Here is a 20602-nt window from a genome sequence, read left to right on the forward strand (position 1 = left end):
GGTGTGGTGGTGCATGCCTGTAGTCTCAGCTACTTGGGAGGCTGAGACAGGAGAATGGCTTGAACTTGGGAGGCAGAGGTTGCAGTGAGCTGAGATCACACCACTGCACTCCAGCCTGGTGACACAGTGAGACTCCGTCTCAAAAAAAAAAAAAAAAAAAAAGACAGAGCTTCAGCAAACTAATACAATTGGTGGTTTAAATATGTGTTGATGGGGAAGGGAAGTGGTCCTGAGTACGATCATGTGGAAAAGGTGACAAGTGATATCAAAAGTCAATTTACATTAAAAGCCAAATTTGTTAAGTGAATTTCTACAACTTTCCACAACTTAGCTATGGAAGAAAAGACATTTGGATTGATCAGGCACAAATATTCTCCCAATGGTTTACAGTGAAAAAGAAGTGAGGAAAGCAATTAAAGAACTTACAAGACAGTAACTGAAGGGATATATTGTGCAGTCTAGGCTATATGAAGAAGGAAATAAAATGAGAGAGGGATTTACAGATTAGGACAACACAGAGAGGTCAGGGAACAAGAATTCTCCATAATGTTGAAGAGCTGATGTAAGAGGAAATAAAGCAGAAACCAGTGGAAAAGCAAGAATTTGTGGCCAGAGAGTAGGATGTATACATGTAATATTTCAAGATAGAAGGGACCTGGGTGATGACAAGTCTAAGTCACCAACACAATTGGAAGTGGCTGAAGTGAAGTTGAGCTGAAGCTCACTGGAACTGAGGATGTCAAAAAATAATAAGGCTAAATATTAAAGTAGTTGAACAAACAATTTACCCAGGATGAAGATAACACTTCAGGTAGGGATTCCATTTCAAGATGGCTGAATAGGAACAGCTCCAGTCTGCAGCTCCCAGCATGATTGACACAGAAGATGGGTGATTTCTGAATTTCCAACTGAGGTACCTGGTTCATCTCATTGGGACTGGTTGGACAGTGGGTGCAGCCCACAAAAGGTAAACCAAAATAGGGCAGGGCATCGCCTTACCCGGGAGCACAAGAGGTTGGGGGATTTCTGTTTCCTAGCCAAGGGAAGCCGTGACAGACTGTACTTGGAAAATCAGGACACTCCTGCCCAAATACTGCACTTTTCCAATGGTCATAGCAAACGGCACACCAGGAGATTATATCCTGCACTTGGCTCGGCAGGTCCCATGCCCATGGAGCCTTGTTCACTGCTAGCGTAGCAGTCTGGGATTGACCTGCCAGGCAGCAGCCTGGAAGGGGGAGGGATGTTCGCCATTGCTGAGGCTTGAGTAGGTAAACAAAACAGCCAAGGAAGCTCAAACTGGCCAGAGCCCATTGAAGCTCAGCAAGGCCTTTTGCCTCTGTAGATTCCACCTCTGGGGGCAGGGCATAGCTGAACAAAAGGCAGCAGAAACTTCTGCAGACAAACGTCCCTGTCTGACAGCTCTGAAGAGAGCCGTGGTTCTCCCAGCACTGTGTTTGAGCTCTGAGAATGGACAGACTGCTCCTCCAGGACGAAGCTTCAAGAGGAAGGATTAGGCAGTAATATTTGCTGTTCTGCAATATTTGCTGTTCTGCAGCCTCCACTGGTGATACCCAGGAAAACAAGGTCTGGATTGGACCTCCAGCAAACTCCAACAAACCTGCAGCTGAGGGACCTGACTGTTAGATGGAAAACTAACAAACAGAAAGGAACAGCATTAACATCAACAAAAAGGACATCCACACCAAAACCCCACCTGTAGGTCACCAACATCAAAGACCAAAGGTGGATATGGACAGAGGAAGGGGAACATCACACACCAGGGCCTGTTGTGGGGTGGGGGGAGGGGGGAGGGATAGCATTAGGAGATATACCTAATGTTAAATGATGAGTTAATGGGTGCAGCACACCAACATGGCACATGTATATATATGTAACAAACCTGCATGTTGTGCACATGTACCCTAAAACTTAAAGTATAATTAAAAAAAAAAAACACAAAGATGGGGAGAAACCAGAGCAGAAAAGCTCAAAATTCTAAAAACCAGAGCAACGCTTCTCCTCCAAAGGATCACAGTTCCTCATCAGCAATGGAGCAAAGCTGGATGGAGGATGACTTTGATGAGCTGACAGAAGCAGGCTTCAGAAAGTCGGTAATAACAAATTTCTCCAAGCTAAAGGAGGATGTTCGAACCCATCCCAAGGAAGCTAAAAACCTTGAAAAAAGATTAGACAAATGGCTAACTAGAAGAAACAGTGAAGACAAGACCTTAAATGACCTGATGGAGCTGAAAACCATTGCATGAGAACTACATGACGCATCCATAAGCTTCAATAGCTGATGTGATCAAGTTGAAGAAAGGGTATCAGTGATTGAAGATCAAATTAATGGAATAAAGTGAGAAGAAAAGAGTAAAAAGAAACGAACAAAGCCTGCAAGAAATATGGGACCATGTGAAAAGATCAAATCTACATTTGATTGGTGTTCCTGAAAGTGACAGGGAGAATGGAACCAAGTTGGAAAACACTCTTCAGGATATTATCCAGGAGAACTTCCCAACCTAGCAAGGCAGGCCAACATTCAAGTTCAGGAAATACAGAGAACACCACAAAGATACTCCTCAAGAAAAGCAATCCCAAGACACATAATTGTCAGATTCACCAAGGTTAAAATGAAGGAAAAAATGTTAAGGACAGCAAGAGAGGAAGGTCAGGTTACCCACAAAGGGAAGCCCACCAGATTTACAGTAGATCTCTTGGCAGAAACGCTACAAGCCAGAAGAGAGTGGAGGCCAATATCCAACATTCTTAAAGAAAAGAATTTTCAACCCAGAATTTCATATCCAGTCAAACTAAACTTCATAAGTGAAGGAGAAATAAAATCCTTTACAGACAGGCAAATGCTGAGAGATTTTGTCACCAACAGGCCTGCCTTACAAGAGCTCCTGAAGGAAGCACTAAATGTAGAAAGGAACAACAGGTACAAGCCATGGCAAAAACATTCCAAATTGTAAAGATCATCTATGCTAGGAAGAAACAGCATCAACTAACAGGCAAAATAACCAGCTAACATCATAATGACAGGATCAGATTCACACATAACAATACTAACCTTAAATATAAATGGGCTAAATGCCCCAATTAAAAGACAAAGACTGGCAAATTGGATAAAGAGTCAAGACCCATCAATGTGCTGTATTTGGGAGATCCATCTGACATGCAGAGACACACATAGGCTCAAAATAAAGGGATAGAGGAAGATCTACCAAGCAAATGGAAAACAAAAATAAAAAAAGCAGGAGTTGCAATCCTAGTCTCTGATAAAACAGATTTTAAACCAACAAAGATCAAAAGAGACAAAGAAGGCCATTACATAATAGTAAAGGGATCAATTCCCTTTACCATTCCAACAAGAAGAGCTAACTATCCTAAATATATATGCACCCAACACAGGAGGACCCAGATTCATAAAGCAACTCCTTACAGACCTACAAAGGGACTTAGACTCCCACACAATAACAATGGGAGACTTTAACACCCCACTGTCAATATTAGACAGATCAATGAGACAGAAGGTTAACAAGGATATCCAGGAATTGAACTGAGCTGTGCACCAAGCAGAACTAATAGACATCTACAGAACTTTCCAACCCAAATCAACAGAATATACATTCTTCTCAGCACCACATTGCACTTATTCCAAAATTGACCACATAGTTGGAAGTAAAGCACTCCTCAGCAAATGTAAAAGAATAGAAATCAAAACAAACTGACTCTCAGACCAATTGCAATCAAATTAGAATTCAGGATTAAGAAATTCACTCAAAACTGCACAACTGTATGGAAACTGAACAACCTACTCCTGAATGACTACTGGGTACATAAAGAAATGAAGGCAGAAATAAAGATGCTCTTTGAAACCAATGAGAACAAAGACACAATGTACCAGAATCTCTGGGACACATTTAAAGCAGTGTGTAGAGGGAAATTTATAGCACTAAATGTCCACAAGAGAAAGCAGGAAAGATCTAAAATTGACACCCTAACATCACAATTAAAAGAACTAGAGAACAAGAGCAAACACAGTCAAAAGCTAGCAGAAGGCAAGAAATAACTAAGATCAGAGCAGAACTGAAGGAGATAGAGATGCAAAAAACCCTTCAAAAGATCAATGAATCCAGGAGCTGGTTTTTTGAAAAGATCAACAAAATTGATAGACCGCTAGCAAGACTAATAAAGAAGAAAAGAGAGAAGAATCAAATAGATGCAATAAAAAATGATTGAGGGGATATCACCACCCATCCCACAGAAATACAAACTGCCATCAGAGAGTACTATAAACACCTCTACGCAAGTAAACTAGAAAACCTAGAAGAAACAGATAAATTCCAGGACACATGCACCCTCCCAAGACTAAATCAGGGAGAAATTGAATCTCTGAATAGACCAATAACAAGCTCTTAAATTGAGGCAATAATTAATAGACTACCAACCAAAAAAAGTCCAGGACGAGATGGATTCACAGCCGAATTCTAACAGAGGTACAAAGAGGAGCTGGTGCCATTCCTTCTGAAAATATTCCAATCAATAGAAAAAGAGGGAATCCTCCATAATTCATTTGATAAGGCCAGCATCATCCTGATACCAAAACCTGGCAGAGACACAACAAAAAAGGAGAATTTTAGACCAATATCCCTGATGAACATCGAAGCAAAAATCCTCAATAAAATACTGGCAAACTGAATCCAGCAGCACATCAAAAAGCTTATCCACCGTGACCAAGTTGGCTTCATCCCTGGGATGCAAGGCTGGTCCAACATACACAAATCAATAAATGTAACCCAGCATATAAACAGAACCAAAGACAAAAACCACATGATTATCTCAATAGATGCAGAAAAGGCCTTTGACAAAATTCAACAGCGCTTCATGCAAAAACTCTCATAAAATTAGGTATTGATGGGACATATCTCAAAATAATAAGAGCTATTTATGACAAACCCACAGCCAATATCATACTGAATGGGCAAAAACTGGAAGCATTCCCTTTGAAAACTGGCACAAGACAGGGATGCCCTCTCTCACCACTCCTATTCAACATAGTGTTGGAAGTTCTGGCCAGGACAATCAAGCAGGAGAAAGAAACAAAGGGTATTCAATTAGGAAAAGAGGACGTCAAATTGTCCCTGTTTGCAGATGACATGATTATATATTTAGAAAACCCCATGGTCTCAGCCCAAAATCTCCTTAAGCTGATAAGCAACTTCAGCAAAGTCTCAGGATATAAAAGCAAGGTGCAAAAATCACGAGCATTCCTATACACTAATAACAGACAAACAGAGAGCCAAATCATGAGTGAACTCCCAGTCAAAGTTGCTTCAAAGAGAATAAAATACCTAGGAATCCAATTTACAGGGGATGTGAAGGACCTCTTCAAGGAGAACTACAAACCACTGCTCAACAAAATAAAAGAGGACACAAACAAAAAGAAGAATATTCCATGCTTATGGATAGGAAGAATCAATATTGTGAAAATGGCCATATTGCCCAAGGTAATTTATAGATTCAACGCCATCCCCATCAAGCTGCCAATGACTTTCTTCACAGAATTGGAAAAAACTACTTTAAATTTCATATGGAACCAAAAAAGAGCCTGCATTACCAAGACAATCCTAAGCCAAAAGAACAAAACTGGAGGCATCACTCTCCCTGACTTCAAACTATACTACAAGGCTACAGTAACCAAACAGCATGGTACTGGTACCAAAACAGACGTATAGACCAATGGAACAGAACAGAGCCCTCAGAAATAATGCTGCATGTCTACAACTATCTGATCTTTGACAAACCTGACAAAAACAAGCAATGGGGAAAGGATTCCCTATTTAATAAATGGTGCTGGGAAAACTGGCTAGCCATATGTAGAAAGCTGAAACTGGATCCTTTCCTTACACCTTATACAAAAATTAATTCAAGATGGATTAAAGACTTATATGTTAGACCTAAAACCATAAAAACCCTAGAAGAAAACCTAGGCAATACCAGTCAGGACATAGGCATAGGCAAGGACTTCATGACTAGAACACCAAAAGCAATGACAACAAAAGCCAAAATAGACAAATGGGTCTAATTAAACTAAAAAGCTTCTGCACAGCAAAAGAAACTACCATCAGAGTGAACGGGCAACCTACAGAATGGGAGAAAATTTTTGCAATCTACTCATCTGACAAAGGGCTAATATCCAGAATCTACAAAGAACTTAAACAAATTTACACGAAACAAACAAACAACCCCATCAAAAAGTGGGCAAAGGATATGAACAGACACTTCTCAAAAGAAGACATTTATGCAGCCAACTGACACATGAAAAAATGCTCATCATCACTTGTCATCAGAGAAATGCAAATCAAAACCACAATGAGATACCATCTCACACCAGTTGGAATGGCCATCATTAAAAGGTCAGGAAACAACAGGTGCTGGAGAGGATGTGGAGAAATAGGAACGCTTTCACACTGTTGGTGGGACTGTAAACTAGTTCAACCATTGTGGAAGACAGTGTGGTGATTCCTCAAGGACCTAGAGCTAGAAATGCCATTTGACCCAGAGATCCCATTACTGGGTATATACCCAAAGGATTATAAATCATGTTACTATAAAGACACATGCACACGTATATTCATTGTGGCACTATTCACAATAGCAAAGACTTGGAACCAACCCAAATGTCCATTAATGATAGACTGGATTAAGAAAATGTGGCACATATACACCATGGAATACCATGCAGCCATAAAAAAGGGTGAGTTCTTGTCCTTTGCAGGGACATAGATGAAGCTGGAAACCATCATTCTGAGCAAACTCTTGCAAGAACAGAAAACCAGACACTGCATGTTCTCACTCATAGGTGGGAATTGAACAATGAGAACACTTGGACACAGGATGGGGAACATCACACACCAGGGCCTGTCATGGGGTGGGGGTTGGGGGGAGGGATAGCATTGGGAGAAATACCTAATACAAATGATGGGTTGATGGGTGCAGTGGGCCAGCATGGCAAATGTATACCTATGTAACGAGCCTGCACATTGTGCACATGTACCCTAGAACTTAAAATATAATTTAAAAAAAAGATTTCATCAGCCACCCGCCCCAAAAAAAAGAGTTCAGATAAAGAAGAATCTTGTGAACCAGTTTTCTATGAATGAGAGGAATGACAGTATGTTTTTTACTCAGTAAACATTTATGGAGCATTTTCCATAATTCAAGTTCCACAGATATGACCTCAACTAATATTGAATGCTCCCTGTGATCCTGATAGTCTTCCAGTGGAGATTCCCACATTCTGGTGAAGAAATGGAGGACGGTGATGAGCGGTTGAAGGCCTAAGGGCATGAACCTATGAGAAACACATTTATACATGATAGTGGAGAAGTAATGAATTGGAAGTATCATTGGGGAACCAAGAGAATGTGGCACTCATAAATCTATCTACCAGAAGATAAACCCCATGATAATATGTAGAGACTGTGTATTTCTCATTCACCATTCTATTCTCAGTTCTACCTAGAAAATACTAGACATATAATAAGAGTGCAGAATATTTATGAATTAAGTCAAGTGGTAAGTGGTGCATCAAAGAAATAAAAATATCCTCCAACTCAGAACTGAAAGTGTTTCATTTATTTGTGATGCTCCCTAAAATGACTCATGTTCAATTATGGGCCTAGCATAAGATTTCCTCAGTCTGGAAATGTGAGCAGGAGAATCACTGAGCCAGATAGAGATGGCAGATCATTTGTTCAACAACTATTTATTGAGCACCTGTTATATGCAATGTGGATAACCATGAACAAGACTGACAAGGTGCCTGGTCTTATGGAACCTACATTTGAGTGAACAAGACAGACAAAAAAACAAGCAAACACTCAAATAAAAATGATAAAGAGTTAAAAGTGCTATGAAGAAAATAAAATAGGGTTATGTCATAGAAAGTGACTGTGGCGAGAGCAATTTTATATAAGGTGGTCAAGGGAAGGTGTCTCATAGAGGGTGCTATTTGGTCTGAAAACTAAGTGACTTAAAAAAAAAAAAAAAAGGTTTGGTAAGGAGAGTATTCCGGGCAAAGGGAAAGGCACGTGAAAAGATTCTGTGTGAGGAACTGTAAGAGTGCCAGCGTGACTGAGGCATGATGAGTGAAGGGGAATGTGGTAGAAGATGAAATCAGAGAGGAAAGCAGGGACTAGACTATGCAAGACTTGAAAGATGAAAGAATCCAGGCTGGGACACCGTGTCAGAGCTTGGTTGCTTCACCAAAATTTATTTTCCTTTTTTGCCTGAGCACACGGACAATATATATTTCCCAATCTTCCTTGAAGTTAGATATAGCTTTGAAGTTTCAGGGATGAAAAATACAATATCTCAGATACAAATATTCACAGCAAATTAGGCATGGCAGAAGAACAGATCAGTGAACTTGAAGATACAGCAGTAGAATATACTCAAAATGAAGCACAGAAAGAAAAAGGCTAGAAAAAGTTCGAGAGTTTTAGTTACCTGTGAGATAATAGGAAGTGGTGTAATAGACATGTAATTGGAGTCCCATGTAAGGAAAGGAGAGGAAAGGATAGAACAAAAAATAATCGTATAAATAAAGACTGAAGTTTTACAAATTTGAAGAAACTATAAACTCATATAGCATGGGAAAATAAACTCCAAGCAGAATAAACACATGAGAAAATAAAACTAAGGCACATCATAACAAAACAGCTGAAAACCAGTAATACAGAAACTAAAATCTTAAAATCAGCCACAAGGAGGGAAGGGTGAGGGTGGGGGAGACACATTACATACAAAGGAAAAAAAAAGAATTACACAGACTTCTCATTATAAATTATGCAAACCAGAAGACAAGTAAATGATCTCTCTAAAATGTTGAAAGATAAAATTGTAAACCTAGAATTTTATAACAAGCAAACATATCCTTCAAAGCTGAAAGGGACTTAGGAGAACAAAATGATAAGCCATAGACTAGGAGAAAATATTTGCAATACAAATTTCTAATGAAGGACTGTATGTAAAATATACAAAGAATTCTTAAAAGTCAACAATAAAAAAGTGAACAATCCAAATTAAAAATAGGCAAATTCGCTGAGCAGATATATTACAAATATGATATACAGATGGCAAATAAGCATATGAAAAGATGCCAATATCATATATGATTAGGGAATTGCAAATTAAAACAATGAGATGCTACTAAACACCTATTAGAATGGCTAAAATCCAAAACACTGACAACATCAAACAGCCAGTTTGGCTGTTTAACACAAAACTAAACATATTTTTACCATATGATTTAGCAATCATGCTGTGTTATAAACTGAATGTTTTTATGTCCGCCTAGTTCATATGTTGATGCCCTAACCCTTAATGCAATGGAATTTGGAGGTAGGGCTTTTGAGAAGTAATTAGGTCTATACGAGGTCATGAGGGTGGCCCTCCATAGTGGGATTAGTGTGCTTATAAGAAGAGGCAGACACCAGAGCTTTCTCTCTGCAAGCAAGAAGTGAACCATCTGCAAGCCACAAAGAGGGCCTAGAACCAAATCTGCAGCATCTTGATTTTGAACCAGAACTTAAAGGTTGAAAAATTCTCAGCCTATCCAGACTGCAGAGAGCACAATGGGTGTGCCCAAACCACCGTTTTATAAGGAGATTAGTATCAGTCTGTACCACAAAGCCAATCAGCCATCCCAGCAGAGAGACCAGAGAGCACGCTTTCTCTCTGCATCACATGAGAACACAGCAAGAAGGAGACCACTCCAAGCCAGGAAGTGGGCCCTCATAAGAACCTGACCATGCTGGTTCCCTGATCTTGGGCTTCCCAGACTCCAGAATAGTGAAAAATAAAAGTCTGTTGTTTAAGCCACCCAGTCTATGGTACTTTATTATACAGCCCAGGTGGACTAATACATGGGCCTAGGTATGTACCCAAATGAATTACAAACTTATGTCCATACAAAAAAAACTGCACACAAATGTTTATGGCAGTTTTGTTTGTAATTGTCAAGACTTGGAACCAACCAAGATATCCTGTGGTACATCTGGATGATGGAATATTATTCAGTGTTGAAAAGAAATAATCTATCAAGCCACAAAAATATACACAGGAACCACTTAAATGTATATTACTAAGTGGAAGAAGACAGTCTGAAAAGGCCACATACTGTATGATTCCAACTATATGACACCATGGAAAAAAGCAAAACTAAGGAGACAGTAAAAAAAAAAAATAGTGGTTGCCAGAATTTAGCAAGGACGGAGAGATGAATAGGAGGAGCACAGAAGATTTTTAGGACAGTGAAACAATTCTGTATGATACTATAATGGTAGCTATATGTCATTACATAATTGTCCAAACCCATAGAATGTAAAACACCAAGTGAACCCTAAGGTAAACTATGGACTTGGGGTGACTATGATGTGTAAATGCAGGTTCATCAATTGTAACAAAGGTACCATTCTGGTATAAGATGTTGATAGTGGGGAAAGCTGGGGGGTGGTGAGCAGGAGATATATAGGAACTCTCTATACATTCTACTCAGTTTTGCTTTGAACCTAAAACTACTCGTAAAAAATTAAGTATTTTATGGCAAAGCGCAATGGCTCACACCTGTAATCTCAGCACTTTGGGAGGCTGATGGGGGGCAGATCACCTGAGGTCAGGAGTTCAAGACCAGCCTGGCTAACATGGTGAAACCCTGTTTCTACTAAAAATGCAAAACATTAGCCAGGCGTGGTGGCCTGCGCCTGTCATCCGCTACTTGGGAAGCTGAGGCAGGAGAATCGCTCGAACCCAGGAGGCAGAGGTTGCAGTGAGTCGAGATTGCATCATTGCACTCTAGCTTGGGCAACAAGAGTGAAACTATGTCTGAAAAAAAAAAGTGTTTTTTAAACATTTAAAAATAAAAAACAAAATGAAGGTTTGCTTCCAGGAATAAAGGGGTAAGACCCTACCAGATGACTGTCCCACAGAAAACAACGATAACATCAGAAGATAATTTTTTTTAAAGCAACTCCCTGAAGTCACTAGAGAGTGAATAGAAGACAGACTCTGATGGGAAGTACACCCTTGGAATGGGGAGAAGATGAGCCATACTACGAAAGTTCCTTTCTTTATGACTTTCAGCATGGGGCTAAGTGGAGTTACCATAACACCCATGAAGTGACAGGAGCATGAGTAGAAAAGCTACATTTTTTCTGGATGAGAAAACAGAAAGCTGAAGCTAGTGAAACTGACCACTAAAGTGAATGTAAGAATCCTAGAAGCGAAAGATCCAGAGAGGAGAATTCCCAGATTATGTGGCTAATTTACCCCGGAGCCCAGCATGTAAGAATAGATTCAAAGCAGCTCGGCTGAAGACCAAAGATCTAAGTCAAGACCAGAACTGCCACCAGGAAAATAGAGCTTAGGGGTCAAATCTAATCCAAACATTTGCCACCAAAAATAAATGACACTGCACATCATGAAAAAAATAATAGATGCCAGAATATCCACAACTTAAAATTAATAATGCTCAGAATACAAATACAAAATATGTCAACATAAGAGAATCAAAGATTGATCACTGGATGTGAAAAAAACAAAAGAACAAAGAGATGGAACACATATTCAAGAGAAAAGCATATCAGCTGATTCCAACTCTGAAATGAACCAAATGTTGAAACAAACATACAAGAATTGCAAAGCAACTATTATAAGTATCCTAAATACAGTTTTTAAAATGCTCACAATGAATGAAAAGACAGAAAATATCAGCAAAGAATTTTTAAATAAAAATTCCATTCCTGTTTACCATAGAAAAATGAAGACATGCTCACACAAAGACTTCAACATGAATAGTCACAAAACGTATAATTATAATAAACAAAAACTGGAAACAACTCAAGTGTCCATCAGCAGGTGAACAAAGATATTATGGTATATTCATACAATGGAATGTTGTTAAGCAGTAGAATGGAAAGAACTACTGATATACACAACAACAAAGATGAATCTCAAAAGCATCATGCTAGGCAAAGGAAGCCAGACATCAAGAGTACATGTAAACCATATGATTCCATTTACATAAAACTCTAAAAAATATATAATCTATCATGACAGAAGATCAATGGTTGCCTTGGACCATTGGCAGGGGTGCCCAGTGGAATGGGGCACAAGAGAACTTGGAGGGGGGCAATGGAAATGTTCTGTATTTTTATTACGGTAGTGGTCATATGTATGTAAAAATTTGTTAACACTCAATGAAAAGTTTGCTTGAAGTGCATCTGATTTATTGTCTATAAGCTGTAAGTAAATGGTTTTCTTAAGGAACAGATATGGTGATAACATTGATATTCTCAAACTGAATAATCAAGGAGATTTTAATTTAAAATTACTTACAAATAAGTGGAAACAGTTTAGTGCATCCAACAAGGTACAGTTCAGTACTCCTGAGACAGCAACAGCGGGGAGCCATTACCACCTCTAGGCCTGAAGGGACAAGAGAGTCGAAGGTGCTGCCTGACAAGAGCCATAGCCTTCAGCGGAGACTGCCCTCATGGGGTAGCCAGGCAATAAGGGAGCCTGAGAAACAAATTCCCTGACCTCACTCTCCTGCGCCCTCCAATCTCCTAAGAGTGCCTCCCCTTGACCAAACCCAACTGGAAGCCAGAGGTTAAGGGACTGTGGAATCATCCCTGCAGGTCAGCCTCTCAGGGCACGGAGAAGAAAAGACACATGGAGAGTGGATCTGGAAGGGCAGATGGAAAGTATCCAGCCCAATTTATAATTTCATGGGAAAGGAATGAAGGAAAGTAGGGAGGGGTAAAAAGTCTTAGGGAATGAGGCGAGGGACTCTGCCAGGGATGAGGCTTCTGGGCCAATGGGACTGCTCATATATCACTAGCCAAACAGAAATGAGCCCAGATTAGAAGTGGCCAAACATGTTTGTTTCCAAAATAAAAGTTTCAAACACCTTGCCTTCCTTCTCATTTCCTGAGCAAGTTTCCTTACATGGCCCTGGATCCTAATGACACCCTAAGGCTCCCCACTTCCATATTTCCCTAAGGCCCCCCATTTTCCACTTGAGGACCATGGCCTCACTCTCTTCACAGCTTAGGGGAGTAGCCGGCCACCACGATGTTCTCCCCGGTGATGGAGCACATCTGGAGAGCACAGGAAGGACATGGTTCCTGCATAGTCCTCCGGCTCCCCAAACCTGAGGGAAGAGAGCAGAGCTGAGGGTGCAGCCTTTGAAGTGTTAATCTCTGACCTCAGGTCCTGCTGCCCCAGAGGGGTGCCCAGCATCGACACCAATCAACTCACACCTTACCAGCCTCCATGAGGGGCTCACACCCACCTTCTAGCCTCCAGCCCAAGACTGTGATGTCTTCAGACTTCAAAGAGGGGGTCAGCTAGTAGACTGGAAGATCAGGGATCTATGTCTTCTTGAACCTGAACTTTCCCTCAAGTAGACACAGACCACTGAAGTCTCAAGTCCCACCTACCGCTGCAATCCATGGACTTTGTTAAAGCCAGGTAGCAAATACGGCAATGTTTTCTCCTGAGGAAAGATTTCAGGTCAATGTTAGGCAGCTGGACTGTTGGCAGGAGCAGGGAATGTTGGGGGGCGCTGGCAGCAGGGAGGAGATGGGGGTTGGGAAGAGCACCATGGCAGACCAAGTCCTCTGTGGGAGGGGGACCCTGTTTGGGCGAGAAGGGTGAGGAAGGACTCTGGTCTGCTCCCAGAAAGGACACGGCCCTCCTATGCTTCTACAGGAAAGGGAGAGGTTGTGGGTCCCAAAGGCTGAAGGCCAGAGCCTCTGAGTGATGAACCTGGGCTGGGGCTCTGGCCTAAGTGTGCAGGTCTCTGTGGGCCTCAGTTCAGCTGGAAGCTTTGCTGGGGAAGGGACCTGTGGGACCATGGGGGCAGGGAGTGGGAGCAGGAGCCACAGCGACCCTCCCCACTTGCACAAAGTCAGCCTTGATTATTCCTGGCACCAGGCAGTTTACCCAGATGTCTTTTGGAGCCAGCTCCATTGCCAGGGACTTAGGCCCAGCAGGGTTGTTTTGCTGGTGTTGCAGGCTCCCAACTTCTGAAATGCAAAAGGAAGCAGACAAAGTGGATTGGCAATGCAGGGATGGACAATTACCTGAACAACCAAAGCTGTGACTCTGGGTCACAGACTAAGAAGACATGCCTGACTCCAGCCCCAAACTAAAATGCCTTCCCCTACCCCTCACCACCCCATAATAATTTTCAAGGACTGAAATTCTGAGATAGCAGGGCTCCTCCAGGCTTAGGGAAATGTCAAGTTGCTGCCATGTGTGTCCAAGCTTGACACAGAGAAAGCTGCACTGTGCTTTCGAACATTCAGGAAGGAAGTGGGAATTAAGAGACCCAGGACCCAGTCCTTGAAGTAATGCAAACTGACTATTCTTACCCTGGGCACATGGCTTAATGTCCTTGGGTATTAGATCTATTATGACAAAGTGAGATTATACCTGGTCTGTAGCAGTCAGGGTGTTATGCTGGTGTTAACATATCTCTTTTTTTTTTTTAATTTTTATTTTGGTCTTTTTAATAGAGACGGGGTCTCGCTATGCTGCCCAGGCTGGTCTTCAACTCCTGGGCTCAAGCGATTCACCTGCCCCAGCCTCCCAAAGTGCTGAAATTACAGGTGTGAGCCACCACATCTGGCCTGGTGTTCACACATCTTAACTCCATCTTATCTGGGATCAACAGCCAATTCTCCCACACACCCCTGCAAGGCCTCACAAGAAACCAGTTTCAGGTACCCTCACCCAGCCACATCCAGAGGGGCTGACACTCACTGGTATTGGCACACAAGCCACCATAGATGAGACCAGAACCACAGAGCTTCCACTGTGAGAAGAAAGGGAGATGAGAAGAGATGAAAGTTCAATAGAGACAAGATGAGCCAGGAAATTGTATTTTCATGCTATGAGGAAACCAGCTCAGGGTTCAGGGTGAAAGCATAAAAGTTTGGGAACTATTTGGAACACTAGAGGGAAGCTGGACATCTAAATTAGTGGATACCGAGGCCACTGCTGGGGTCAAACCACCCAATACACACAGCCAGAGTGGCATCCCTTGGGGCATGGTCCCAAGGCTGAGGGGCAGCACTCCTGGAGAGCAGAGCCAAGTGACACTCATGTGTCACAGAGACCCCCATGAGGTCTGGGCATCACTAACGAGTCCCAGCCTGGCCTGCCCCTGGGCAGCCATGGGACACAAGACAGCCAGGCTCTGCATGGGAAGGTGAGGAGAAGCAAACCCACAGGGCCTCTGACCAGAAGGGAAACAGATGACATACCCACAGACGAGGGCAAGAGTAACTGGAGCTGGTGGCTCCAGGTGACTTCACTCTGGCCCCTTCATCCCTGCAGCTGCCACTGCAGGGGCAAGGTCCATGCCACTCCCTGGGATGAAAGAAACAAGGGCCAGTGAAATGTCCTTTGAGGACCTGGAAGGCAGGTCCTGCCCCTCCCCAGCAAGTGTCTCTTCATCTTCATCACAACTGCCACATCCCATGAGGAAGAAGGTAGGTCTGGAAATGGAGAACATTTCCCAAAGGACACACCTACCATCTCCCCTGCCATCCTCTACTTCTTGAGTCCCTGCCCAAGTGCTTCCAGGGAGGTAGAAAAAAACAATGCACTTAGACCTCGGTGCCCACTAGCCCATCTCATCCCCTGTTCTCCATGTGGGGCAGCAGCTGGCTCAGCAGCAGGGCTGGGGTCTTCACGTTCACACACAGGATCTGAAATGAGAAAGAATCCAGGGGCAGGGGACAAGGAGAGATAAGGTCTGTCTAGGGCCCATCTCATTGGTCACTTGGAGACCTGTGGCCAGAGCAAGAATGAAGCCCTGTGACTGTGACAAGCGCTGGGACACTGTGTTCCTTACTATGTGTGAGGGAAAAGGGATCAGAGGTTCCAGTCCTGCCCAGGTCATAGGGGAGCCACCAATAATCTGTGATTTAGGGGACCCTCTCCCTATTTGTCCCCACACAACCTCTCCCCAGTCAATATTGCCCTCTGGAGAAGAGGCTGGGAAAATACAGGTGAGGGAGGGAAATCAGGAATCACTAAGATATTAGTGAGTGCCATTAGGTAGGTGCGATGAGAGAAGGGAATCTATACTGAGTATTTAGTCTATGTCAGGAAAGGTTTGGAACCAGGATTTTTTTTTTAACTGGAAGAGCCTGATTGTGGCCAAAGGGAGAGGAGGAGAATTGAAAGTTGAGTCTAGAAGGCCATGGAATGTGAGACCCACAGAAAGAAGGAGGGGTGGACTCCACCAGGAGAAGGGGAGGGGTGATCAGTGGGACGAAGGCTCCCTGAGGAAGGGATGGCTCACATAGATCACAGGACCCACTGTCTGCCAACAGGGTCAGGTGGGAGACCAGGACTGAGCCCTCGAAGGGGGCCCATCAGGACAGCAGGGGCAGGGGGTCTGCAGAGGCAGTGGGAGCCCCTGGAATGCTCTATTGATTGAGTGGGACGGTGGGCCTGGGCAGGAGTCCCTTCTTTCAGCTGTGTCTGTGAACAAGTGAGGTGTCTCCCTGACAGCCCAGAGGGGGCCCATGGGACAGGCAGAATGAAGGGACTGGAACAGGTGCCAGTGAGTCCAGACAGAGACAGCCTCAGAAACCTGAGCCAAGGGAGGGTCTTTGCCATGGATAGACCAGGAAATCTCTGGCATCTCAGCTCTTTGTAGCAGTGACCGGCACAAGGAGAGTCAGGGTAGAGGAGGCAGCTGGAGCCTGGTCTAGGCTTGGCATGGTCAGTGCTTGTTCAACTTACTGATGGGCAGCTTGTCCCAGGGAGCCCCAGCCCCCACCCATCAGAGTCAACATTGAGGTGGGGAGGGAGGGCATGTGGGAGCTGAGGTACTCTGTGTGCACATGCATGTGTACAGAAATGGAGGACAGAGAGCCAGGCAGAAAGTGATCCTACCCCTGGTCCTCACCTTGTCCCAGACCAGCTTAATGGCTCCCAGTGTGCTCCCCACCAAGGGATTGACCTCTGCCACGCACACTAGTCACCGCCTCCACAGTGCTCCAGGGCCTGTGGAGGAAATGACAGAGGATGTGGAGGAAGGGATGGAGAAGAGGTAGTGACAACCCAGGGCAAAGTGACAAACCCTTGCCCAAGGCCATCCTACAGCATCCCTAGAGTTCTGGCAGATCCTGGCCATCAGAGGTGAGTGAAATATTTGTTTCTCACCTCCTTGGAGGCATCAAATTCCTGCCCCTGTGTGATGCCTGATTGACACCCAGGCCCTGACCAGTCCAGATCTTCACTCACCTCCTACATTTCTAACCAATTTTGTCTCACCTCTCCCTCCACTCTGGAATCTTCCTCCCACAGTCTCACATCAAGGGCCCATTCATTCTCTGCAACATGCAGCTGCCCACTGCACGCTCCTTCAGATTCTGCCTCACAACTCACCCCTTCCAGGGTGGTCACACATGAAGAGCTCTTATCCCAGTGGGCTCCCCAGCACAGCACCTGGGGGTGCACTAGAGCAGTGCTCTCAAACTTCAACAAGTACACAGATCACTGGCAGAGCGTGTGCAAAGGTAGCCTCCATTCAAGCAACCTCAGCTAGATCTGAACTTCCAGGTCTCCAGCAAGCTCCCAGGCCAGGCTGCCCTTTGATTAGCAGTGCTCTAGACCAGCCCATGTGAGCTCCCTCCTGCCAGGAACATCTCTTCTCAGACACATCTGGTTGTCCATTTGCTTCATTCCCTGGGCAGGGCCCTGTCCTGGGCTGCACACGTTGTTCACTTAGATAACATTGCTAGAGACCCCAGCCGTGTCAGGGCTGGATCTGGGTATCCCCGTCTTCTCCTCCTCCCACTGCCTGCCTGTTCACCGGGACCACCAGCTGCTCCTGATCCTCGGCCTTCCCCAGGTGGCACACAGTGCCCGCCATGCTCAGAGCAGCCACGGCCCAGCCCACGTTCTGCTGCTTCTGGCCACTGATGACCACGTGGACCCCCTCCTGAGCAAGATGCCGAGCGATGGCAAAGTGGATCCTGGGGGCAGAGATAGAGTGATGGCTTCTGCCCTCCCCACTCTCCTCCTGGAAGCCTGATCTTGAGACACAAATTGAGTTCCCCGGTGTTGCCTGAGAGCAACCTCCAATCCTTCTAAGCAGGGAAGAAGAACTGAGTGGCTAATACTTATCAGGCCATCGCAAAGCCTACCCCATTTAATTCTCACAACTTAATGTATAATTATATTTTATAGATAAGGAAATGTTCATATCAATTTTGTTAAAGGAGTTTTTAAAAAGTAATGTTTCATCAGAACAGTTAACTTGCCGGGTACCCTGCCTACATTGTAAAGAATCTTTTTAATGGCCCAGCTTATTTTCTTTTTGTTCTAGCCAGAGGCCTCCAGTATAAATTACAGTTTCTCTAAGCTTAACAGCTTCCCTCTGCTCTGCAGTTGAAACACTTTCATGGTGAAGAACGCATTCTGCCCTCTGCATTTCCTTACTTTAAGGAGATCTGATGCACTCTTGATGGAGCTGGCTAAACCCCTATGATAAAGAAAGAGCAGAAGGCACATTTCCTCTGCGTTGTACAAACTATCTGGATAGCTTGGAATTTTTCATTGGTATTCATTGGTATTTTATTTTATTGGTATTCATTTATTATGAAGGTCAGGCCTTGGGAGCACCCACAAAGATTTAAAACATCATGGAGATCTGGGAAGTCTAGAATGATTAAACAGTTCTGAAATACAATGGTCTAAATTGGTGAAGTTATAGACCATGAAAGGTCAAAAGGAAGATTGTGCCCCTGAAGCATTCAACACCAGAAACTCCGCCTCCTGCCAGTGATAATGACTCATAGCTTGTGGCTTATGATGGCAGTTACAGGGTGAGTGGAATTGGAGGGACACGGGAAGAAATGTGACAATGAGAAGAGGTTCACCTGTGAAAACTCCCTGAGCTGGTCCTGAGACATTGCCCTGCTTATTCCCCTGGTGCCAGTGGGCATCCTCCAGTCAATGAAACCCCTGAGTCTGAGGGACAAATAGGTCTCAGGTTTCTCCCTATTAGACCAGGATCTTAAAAGGCCATAGCCACATGGAAGATGGGGAGAGAGGGATGTCCTGGTGGTAATAAGATAAATATCTTGGGACTACTGAGGCAATAGGTAGTAGACAAGATTCAAGCACTGCTCTCATTGACCCAGAAAGCAGCTGGTTTTCCAACTACATCATTCTTAGAGCTCAGAAACCAGATATTTTAAGGCGAGATGCTGAGATTTGGAGTTAATTATAAATTCTAGAGCTGTATGATGAGGTGGGAGCATTGAGCAGGGATGCGTGAGATGGGCATTGACTGCAGAGCCCACTCTGGAATGAAGACACTGACATCTCCTAGTCATAAGCCAGCTAGGGACTCTCATTCACTCACCCTCTTGTGGACCCAGTGATCACAGCCACTTTATCAGCCAGGGCACTGCTCTTATCTGCTCTTTTACCAAACATTTTTGCTGAGAGAGGAACTGGGGGGCAATGAAGACTCCTAAAGGCCCATGACACAGCCTTGAACATGGCAGTCACTGTCTGGTCTTCCTCCTTCTGGACCCAAAGCTGGGGAAGAACCTGGGAAGATATTCACCTTATGGAACACATTAGGACCTGTGTCTCCATGCATCCTCCATGGAAGTGCCACTGAGGCCTCTGACGGATGTCCTACCATTCTCCAAACTTTCCAGGAAAGTACAGGACTGTCCATGTTCTTTCCACAGCCTATTCCCCAAGAAGGGCTTCCCCACTGTAGTGAACTGCAGCACCATGGCAGACATGGCCAGGCATGGTGCTGTGCCCCCGGTAAGTGCCTGAGTGACATTTACCTGGCTCACCTCCACATCCATCATCTGAGCATTGAACTTGTTGTCAACAGCTCCAGGTTCTGACCTTTCCTGAAGCCACCCCTCAGCTCCCCACCTAAAGTAACAGCAACAGCACCCTCCTCAGATACTAAACTTGTAACATTTCCAACAGGCAAGTTGCTTCTCCTCATCACAAATGACTCCCTTCCAACTCTAAATAAAGTCCAGTCACTCCCTTCTCATTCCAGTAAAGTCAGGCCACTGCCTCTGGTTCCAAAAAATCTCACAGAGTCTCTCCCCTCACCTCCTCCTGACCCCCAGGCCTTCCTGTCCAGGCCTACCTGCCCGAACAGCCCACAGCACCTTGTGTCACTGTAACTGCAACAGCAGCACCTCATATCTGAAACAATTTTCAACACATACCTTTCATCTCAAATCCCCTTACTATCCAATAGGGAGACCAAGGAACAATAATAATCCTAGGTTGTCTCCTCTAAGAGGTATACTGTGAAGCAAGTAGTTTTTCTGGAGATGACCCTGGGAAGAAATGTTAGGAGACTGGAGGGAGTGAGATGGAAAAGAAGATAGCCCAGGAAAGATGGAAGATGGAAGATGGAGAGAGAGGGATGTCCTGGTGGTAATAAGATCAGTATCTTAGGACTACCGAGCCAGTAGGTAGGTAGACAAGATTCAAGTACTACCCTCATTGACCCACA

At 44.0% G+C, this 20602-nt stretch overlaps 1 pseudogene; it reads right to left on the bottom strand.

Moving 5' to 3' along the window:
- Positions 1-13112: 13112 nt before the first annotated feature.
- Positions 13113-19928, bottom strand: LOC129490627 (dehydrogenase/reductase SDR family member 2, mitochondrial-like; annotated as a pseudogene).
- Positions 19929-20602: the final 674 nt, after the last annotated feature.

This window comes from Symphalangus syndactylus, chromosome 9 (assembly GCF_028878055.3).
Source record: "Symphalangus syndactylus isolate Jambi chromosome 9, NHGRI_mSymSyn1-v2.1_pri, whole genome shotgun sequence".
Lineage (NCBI taxonomy): Eukaryota > Metazoa > Chordata > Mammalia > Primates > Hylobatidae > Symphalangus > Symphalangus syndactylus.